At 37.9% G+C, this 9,657-nt stretch overlaps 1 protein-coding gene across 11 annotated transcripts in view; it reads right to left on the minus strand.

Annotated features, from left to right (window-relative positions):
* Positions 1–9,657, minus strand: part of itga6a (integrin, alpha 6a) — a 34,937-nt gene that overhangs the window by 21,932 nt on the left and 3,348 nt on the right. For 3 of the 11 annotated variants that reach the window (XM_037108895.1, XM_037108904.1, XM_037108905.1), the window contains exons 2-3: positions 8,606–8,674; positions 1,237–1,489 (exon numbers count right to left, since the gene is read on the minus strand). The gene's annotated coding sequence lies outside the window, so the exon portion shown is untranslated. Of the gene's footprint in view, positions 1–1,236; positions 1,490–8,605; positions 8,675–8,884; positions 9,005–9,171; positions 9,242–9,657 lie in introns of those variants that run through there. The other 8 variants (XM_037108899.1, XM_037108896.1, XM_037108901.1 and 5 more) reach the window with 8 other exon arrangements.

Here is a 9,657-nt window from a genome sequence, read left to right on the forward strand (position 1 = left end):
ACTTTTGTTTTATCTTAAAATAACAGCTTCAAAATCATGTTGATGGTACAGTGTCTTGTAATAAACTGAAATACTGCGGGAGACACCAAATTGGACAAAATGTCAATTTCTACATAATGTTGCTTTAAATTTCAACTGTGAAGACTGTTTAGATTCTGTTGAGATGTACATGGTTAATCATTGTCAGTAGTTGTATTTCAATCATTTGCCACTTTTTCGGCTTAACTAATTGGATTTTAGAAGCTCTGAAACTCAAACTCTGGTGAGACAGAAGGACCAGCTCCTCATGTTTCACCATAATGAAGTCAGCATAACCGAGACTGGTGGAGGAAACCAAACCCAAAAGTTATCAGAGATGCAAGGAAGCATGCCCCAAATGTACAGTTGGCGTGGGCACTGTGTGGTGTGCCAAGGCGTTAAACCCAGCTAACAATGCAATGCAAACAGACGGATGTTATTACTTTTAATTGAGGCCATCTTAGGCCCAGCCTTAATGACATGGCATGTAAAATTGATTCATCTCATGTTGACTTAGGAATTCTGTGAGGATTTCTGGACAACTCATGCCATCTTTTACAGTGTTAATGGCTGGATTTCACAGATTTGCCACCTTCATGCTGAAATGATCAAGTTTTAGAGGCTGTGAAACTCAAATCCTGGAGAGACAGAAGGACCAGCTCCCTAAGTTTCAGTGGAATGAAGTCAACATAACGGAGACTGTTGGAGGAAACCAAACCCAAATGTTATTGGAGAGGCGGGGAAACATACCCAAAATGCACAGCTGGTGTAGGCAATTCTTTATGGGCAAGACATACTACTGACCACAATGCAAAGTTATAACAGATGCCTGCTGATGCTTAAATATAGCACTTCTGGTCAAATTCTATGCCAAATCCCACTAATAATTTCATTTCTACAGCACACGGACGCATGTAAAATTGACCATGTCATGCAGACTTTTCTTAAATCTTAAATTATATTATTACTAATCTGACTCTATGAACAAATCTATGATTAAATGGTATGTAAGATGAATGAAATAAGATCAAGAGAGGTACATCTTGGACATCTGGACCTGCTGCAGGTTCTGAGACTCAAATGAATATCTTTGATTCAATCTGGGTAGCGACTGTATCCAAAAATACAGAAGAGAGACCTCTCAGTGTATGGATGCTGAGTGAATGTTGAGGTTGTGTCTGCATCAGTGGCTGTGTGAAGCTTGGCGTTAAATCATACTGTGTGAAAGTGCAAGCAGCTGATCCTGGTCCTGTTGTGACAGTGGCTTGGTCCTTTGTCGGGGGACCATCCACAGTAAATCTGCTCCACTCCCCTCTCACAAAGGGCTGCTTCCATTTATGGCTCCTGGGTGGGGGTGTGTGTGCCACTGAATCAACAATGAGGGGAGCGGGACCTTGCAGACCTCTCTGAATTCTTTCTCAGGCAGGCCGTGCAGATGACACAGGGAATTCTGGGGATTCCTTTGTTATCCCTGTAAAGTGCAGAGACATTTTTGCCCCTCAGTGAAGGAATTCCCTCCAGGATGTACAATCATGTCACGACAATCATGTTATACAGCAGGCAGGAAATGTACTTGAGTTGAAAGCATGTCTTTCAATTCTTTAATATCAGTGAAGGTTTTTTGTTTGTTTTTTTCACAGACATTGCAAACAATTTCCAAACTGTTGGGGGCCATGCAAAGGGGCAGAAACTAACAATAATTGTTATTAATAACATTAGATCGTGTTATAATGAGACATTTTATAACAATATATGACTAATCTTGTCGACACATGAAATGTTCCATGTTTTGTAAAACTTTTCATGTTAGAACATAAAACGTTTAATAGGATATTTTTCATGCTACATTATCACAATACAACATTAAAAAATTTAATGTTACCGCAATTCATGTTATCACATTATAACATCAAAAGAATAGTATATTGTTATCACAAGAAAAGCTTCCTGTTTTTATCCGTTAAAATATATTGCTATCATAAATGTTATGTGAATAGCTGTCATGATTCTTGTTCTGCATTTATGGCTTCAGGTTTTATTTTGTAATTTTGCCCTCATGTGTCATGTGTTGCTTTCATTTCCTCCTATTGTCTCATTTTCCCTCCTGTTTTCTTGCTGTCCACACCTGCTCTGGATCTCCCTCTTTAGCCTTTCCTCTATTTCTGTGTCTTCAGCTTTTCCAGCCCATCACCCCCCTCCCCTGTTTCTGGTGTTTACCTGTGTTGTTCCACCTCACTCCCCCTGAACCTCATCCCCTCGATAGTTGTGTGTATATAGTCTTTGTGCTCCCTCTTGTCTTTGCCTGGTTTGTTCTTGGTTAACCACCCTGTGTTACTCACCTGTGTTATTTTTTGTTCCTGGGATTATGTCTCTGCTTAGCTCTCGTTATTACTGGTTTGAACTTGAAGCTTTTGATTTGTACTCTGTTCTCGGTTTGAAGTTCGTAATTAAGTGTTTTTGCATTTCTTGTTTTTTGGATTATTTCAGTTTGAGTTACTTAAGCTTGCTTTTTGTTTCTTAGTCCTGCCTGCCTCCTGTGCGGTTCTGCGTTAAAGGAGAACTTCTGTCAATTTAAACATGCAGCTTCATTGCTCATGTCACCCTGCCAGCTAACAGCATAGGGTCAGAACTTTACACTGTGTTTTAAGTGTCTTAACATGCTCCACACCTCAGCAGACATCTTACAACACAGCACTGTAGCATGTATGACTCAAAATGAATAAAAAAGTCGTTAAAACAGTGTGTTTGTGCAAGTAGCCACATACCGGTTTGTTGACATCCACATCCTCCAGTAGCTAGACCAAACTAGTATATTCATCGAGCGTGTGCTCACCAGGCTTAACAGGCTATTGAAAGGCTCATGGCTCATGACAGGCTGTAACATGGACATGTATATTATCAACAGAAAAACGAAAATGCTGGAATACGTTTCTGTCTCTGCCAGTGAGGGAGTAAGCGCACGCTCGACGGATTGACTAGTTTGGTCGAGCTACCGGAAGACACGGATGTCAACAAACTGGTATGTAGCTCCTTGCACAAACACACTGTTTTAACTACTTTTTTATTCATTTTGAGTCATACACGCTACAGTGCTGTGTTGTAAGGTGTCTGCTGATGTTGCATAACTTTAGGGGTGAGATGTGGAGCATGTTAAGAAGCTTAAAACACAGTGTAAAGTTCTGACCCTATGCTGTTAGCTGTCAATGCTAACTCTCCATTCAGGGAGCCCTGTGTTGGTTGGTCCAAATGTGTTCACGTCTTCGGTACAGGCAAGTCAAGGGTAGCTTGAGCAATGAGGCTGCATGATTAAATTGACCGAATTTCTCCTTTAAGGTCCTCACCTTTTCACAAAATGTTACAAATAACAATTGTTATAACAATAGACTTTTCATGTTATAACATAATATTTTTTTTTCTTTCTGATGTGGTACCGATAAGTTGCCTTATGACTCATCATTACGATCATAAATGACCAAGAGGAGCTGAAAATTGTCACATCAAAGGAGATGGAACCAGCAAATGTTGGAATATTTTGCATAAAAATCTAAATGGGTATGAATGTATATTTTCTTTCAGTAGATTAATTGATAATCGACTTAATGTTGCTCTACTATGCAATCATTTACAATTGAAAAAAAACAAAAAACATTACAATTAGGTAAAGGTATAATCATACAACAACCGGTATGGACACATCATTTTATGCCTTTCTGTTTGAGTGTAACATATACTTTCTTAGTGAACTGTAGCAAAATCAAGCGTTTAGCTTTAATATTTAACACTTTATCGTCTCATTGTAGAGCATCACGCATTAACCTCACATCTGTTATTGGCTCCAAACTGAACATTTCCTTCCAATTGTTATTGTCTTGCCTGTGCTCCTCATTAAAGCCTTTGTTGTTAAAAATAACTTCTCTCCAGGGGAAAAGCCGCCATGACTAATTCTTAGGAAACACATGCTCCATCATGAACACCACGCTGAGGGTTTCCAACTCCACTTATGTCCGGAGCCATGCAGCACACGCTCAACCTTTCAGACGGCAAGGTCAAGAAACACTTGGTCAATCATTTCCATGTTTGGTAGCGTGTTTTATATGCTGACTCAGTGTCTTGGGCTTCAAAACATTCAGTATAAACCCCCCACAGTTGCTTTGGTTTGTTTGGAAGCATTTCATGGAGGTGTTTAAACTCTTAAGCCAAAGCTGAAGAACTTGCAGCAATGTGATTCAACTGAAAGGGTGAGTTGCCAAGGTGATGAATGCTCCAATAGACCCAGCAGGAGACCAGAGGAGAGAATCCATCGAGAGCCAAATCACTCAACTGAGCTAGAAACCTGCCTGCATTACACACAACAGGGCCATTACAACCCCATTGAGTGAAGGACATTACAATAAACAATCTTACATCCATTTATCATACCCAGGAACACTGACGTACTATTATGTGTCATCAAGTATACTGTATATTAATTCAAAAATGAGATACTACTTCTATACTTTGGTACCTTCATTAAAAAGCAGGAAGCAACGTTTAGAGGGTTTAAAGGGACAGTGTGTAACGATTTAAGTGATTTATTAACTCAAATCAACATCTTCATTCATAAGTAAGTCCTCATTGGTGTACAATTACCTCTGCCAACTATCTGACTTATCCTCCGGAGTGAAGAGTTACCTATCTGAATATACATAGCACGGGCAAGCTCTATGGAGGCCACCATGTCTGTCTGGTTTTAAAAAAACTATGGACTGCCGAGAGGGACACACAGTACTATGTGGTACTACGTAGTAAGGCTAAATGCGTTTTCGCTCAGAGCCAGCTTGACTGCGGAACTGAGAGAGAGCTCAGCAAACACGCTCGTCACAGCCTTAATAACTAACTACATGTTTACCTCATTACTTGAATCAGTAGAAACGCTAGATACGCTGTTGGGAAAGAGTCCATATTTTGAAATTGAGTTTCTTGTCCGTCAGGGCCACCATAGCTTCCGGAACGTCTCCAACGTCTTCAGAACCGGAGGGGTGAGCAAACGAGTGTTGCAATGTAGAACCGCACAGTTAGATGGCGCTAAATACTTGATATATTACACACTGTCCCTTTAAGATGATGTCTTGTTCATTCACTCACAAATTTAAAATCTCAAAATTGGTCTCTTAGATAAATTACGATAGATGCACTGTAAAATAACCACAACACCCACCGTTATTCCACAGTCATATACTGTAATCCAAAAAACGGCAATACACTGTAAAAATAAATAAAAGTAGTTGCATTGTAAAATAACAGTAAAATACTGGCATTCCTGCTGCCATTATTTTACTGTTTTTTTTACAGGGAAATTCTAACCTTTGTCTCAGTTGCAGTGTGTGTGCAAGGTGAAATTCTTGCCAACTCCTGTTGGCTTTCCTACTAAGATCATTAAAACAGCATTGTCATTGTTCTACATTCAATTGATTATGGGAAAAAACGCACTATAATCTGATCTCCTCAGGTTTGTTTAGGATGTCAGCCTCTATGTACTGAAATCAATAGCAGTTTGATTTAGCAGCATAATCAGTGGGACATCCATTCTCAGTGTGAAGAGCTGTCCTCCCCCTCTGGCTGGACTCCTGTATTTCCATTATATTGTAACTTTGGCAGTGGACAGTGCCATTGTCATTGTAAACAGACAGTAGAAACTGTGTGGTGTTATTGAAAAGATCTGAGTTTTTGTTTGCCTTTTGAGTGTCTGCAACACAAAAACCAAGATAACAGATGCTGAGGATCAATAACTCCACTGAATGTCAGGGTTGTTATCTTTCACAACAACTTCCTGTTTTGTGCACTTTGATTCCTCAAGACAAAATGTCAATATCAGCCTCTGTTGTCAATTCGTGAGCACTCCACACAACCTTATAATGGGAACAGAGAGTGTCCCTGAAGGCTACCTCATAATTATATGGATATTAGATATTGAATTATATGGTGTTATACACTGTATATAGCAAATGTCTATAAAATAAGTATGAAATGTTTCTTTCTTTGCTTGATCGCTGAGTAATGATTCAATACCTTGTGTTTTCTGTTCATACTCACACACATCCTGGCTTCCTTACATTTTTTACCTACTTGTTTGAACTGATTTTAAGATTTTATTGATTACTCACGAAGGTCTGAGACTTTGTTTTTGTATTTTACAGATCTTTTATTACCCTATGTCCCTTTCCCGTTCCCTGAGATCCTCGGATACATCATTCTTTGCGGTTTCAAGGTCTAGATTAACACACAAAGGTGACAGAACCTTTGCAGTCGGGGCTTCTAGATTTTGAAATGACCTGCCTGAGAAGATCAATGCTGTAAACTCAGTCGTGTCTTTTAAATCACTTTTGAAAAGCCACTTTTGTAAAGTCACAATAGATTCACCAAATTTAATCTATTCATCTCAGGGTTTATTACTTACCTATTCATATTTGTAAATATTATATACTATATTGTACATACGATACTACAATATATATCATAATATATCCATTATACATGTATGGTATTTATATGCATTTTACATTAAATACAGATTATGACCCATTATATGATATTCAAATTGTGTAGTTATCATTTATGTGTGTAGACGTGTTTATTTTTATAAAATTATAGTATTACTACATAATAAATGATAAAACGGTAAAGGATAACACAAGGGGTAGTAAAACGAACGTGTTTTTAGTCCCTTTAAGCGACATGAAATTTTCATACAGTCTTTGTGTATATATGTATATATATTTATATATATAGTCTTATATTCACATGTACACAGTGAGATTATCCTGTACAATCCAAGTGTTTGTGCAATAATATTTAAATACTTCCTTGTTTAAAATAGTGTGCTTTTTACCTCCTGCTCATCAGTTTTACTGTCTGCAGCTTTATCTTTCATCAGTATGATTTTTTCGGCTTCCAACTCTTGCTGTAACAATTTAATTCAACAGCACAAACTCTATTTTATTAAACTTGGTAAAGTTATCTGACTACTGTGGCAGAAGAAAACCAACATCAAACACTACTCTCTAAAATCCTAACATTGGACCTGACCTTTTATCAAGGTAAACATAATTTACCATGTTGTTCTGACTGCGTCTTTGCAAAAGAGGATGTGAAAGTGTGTCTGGTGACTAACTTTGCATGTTGCATACATAATGCAACATAAATATTTATGGTCTAATGCTTTTTGCCTGCTATACAGGCGCTATGGTTTCAACATCTGTTCAAGACAGAGTCTTTTGCTACAAGTGAATGAAATGTGCTCAGGAAGCTAGAGGTATGATGCATGTTCTAACTTTCAAAAGGGAAATGAACCATTTTGGAAATTAAAGCATAAAAAGCATGACAGCTTTGCTTTTGGCTCTGATGTGACATCTTTGCTTCATTTTGACTTTTGTATTTTCCTGAATTGAAAAGAGGCTGTAAAACATTAGTAATACCGGCTTGTATTTTGTACATGCCAACTTAAGTTCTTTTGTTGGGTTCATTCTCAAAGGTCATCTTGCCAGACTTCCAAGGTAAGCACCCTTAGTCCCTGTGATAAGGTGACAGTAGATGATTAAATTTTTGTCAAATCAAAAGATTTGAAATTTGCTAAAGCTACATCCTGGGTGATAATTTAAAGCTGATTAAGACTGGAACTGTTTGAAAGTTAAAACTGTGATAAGAACATTGTAATTTTACACTGGTGTGTTGCTGGGGTTGAGAACTCAAGTTCATGACTGAAACTCACTTTGATTTTGATGTGATTTAACATACTGATGATTTCACTCTGGTAGTGATCAATGCGTTAATGGTAGAATTAGAGGTTTGGGCCAAAATGGGTCCTGACAGAAACCCCACTCTGTCCCTCAAGGACAGAGTGGGGTTTCCTCAGGAGTTTATTTTATAAAAAAATCACTCTGAGGTATGATAAGTCTCACACTAGCTGCACACATACATATTTTGTTGTTCACTCGATAGTTAAATGAGTAACATTATTACATCCTGAAATAAGTGTTAACAGTTATGTGATTGGAAAGCCAGGCTGGGAGTTTCCCTAATAATCAACTTGCATGTAGATTGTTTAGGGGGTTCTTTAGCTTAAGAAGGGTTTGACCGGTCATTTCATTAATCTAATCAGATATTGTACTTATGATAGATACTACAGTGTATATCTTTATATACTTATCATAAGTACATATTAAATGTATTATATGTATATTATATTATATATGAGATGTACTAAAATGTTGAACTCAGAGTAATTGATTAAACCAAACAAACCATGAGCTGTCACTATTAATCATGAGTAGCAACTTGCCAATTTCCTCAAGCACTGAAGAGATATTCAGTAATGGATGGTAATTTTAATAAGGATTAGGCTAAATTATTAATAGCTGAGGAAAAAACAAGGAAAATGTAGAGACTAATTTTAGTTTTTACACTGGCAAAGTACCAAAATAATACAATATGAACTGGAAGAAAAGATACTGAATACATATGTAAAGATGTCTGACTGGTGTGCTGAAGCCAGGTCAGGAGAAGCTCCTGTAAAAATGTGATTTTGGATCACATGATAAGACTCACTCACATCTGTGTCCTGTCATTGTGAATCATTTTCATGTCGTTGAGCACTGGGAAGATCCAAATAGCAGCTGCTCTGCAGCAGAAGAGAAAACATCCAAATTATAATCAACCAACTGGGCGTGACCATCAAGTAGCTAAATCAACCATCTATTTCATGACAGGCTAAAAGAAAACGTATGATAAGAAATAACTGGAGTCTGTTCTATTATGAATGCTTTGGCACATCCTGATGTTGACTATGAAGTCTGAGATTGTGGAAATATGTTGTGAAATCCTCCCTGACCTGACCATCCAGAAATTTGATGACTTGTGCATTCTCTAGAGGAACCTCCTTCATTTTCCAAATGACTTTGAAGCTATTCTTGACAAGTATCCCACTATTTCATCCTCTAGCATCACTGAACTGCCAGAAGAAAATATAGTGGATCACAACAACTGCACAAGTACTGTAAATGTATGTTCTGGGAAAAGACTCCTTGCTAAGGAGTCAAAGATAACTTGGACAAACGATACCGAAAAGAAGAGTTTGAAAAATGATATGCAACTGTGTTGTAGTTAAACAAAACATACTTTCACACTTTCAAAGTTCACTGACCATCAGACGACCTCCTCAGCTGAGCCTTGATGAAAAGAATCCTGCCTAGAGAAGATAATTGCTCACATGACTTCCATTTTGAACCATGAGAATGATTAATTAGACAGTTTTTTTCAGCCTCTACGTGACTCTGAGTGACAGTTTTCGCTCACTCTGGCTATGATAACGGGCAGCTGAATACAGAGACTGTGCTCCACTAATGAGCAGGGAGGGGTTTGCTTCCCTTTCAGGAGAACAATGGACAGATAGAAGCCTCCCTGGACTGGATCAAGGGGTCCTGCTGCAGAGTCATCACAGAAAACCCATCATGATAAAGGGGCAGAATAAAGGAAAATAACAACATGCAGTGAAATTGGTAAAAATAAATACATATATACCGAAAGAGAACAACAACTGCATAAAAGCCTTTCCCAGGATAAAGAAATTTAAAGAGGCATTCCAACAATTTTACTCATGAAAAT

The sequence above is a fragment of the Acanthopagrus latus genome, chromosome 9, assembly GCF_904848185.1.
Source record: "Acanthopagrus latus isolate v.2019 chromosome 9, fAcaLat1.1, whole genome shotgun sequence".
NCBI lineage: Eukaryota > Metazoa > Chordata > Actinopteri > Spariformes > Sparidae > Acanthopagrus > Acanthopagrus latus.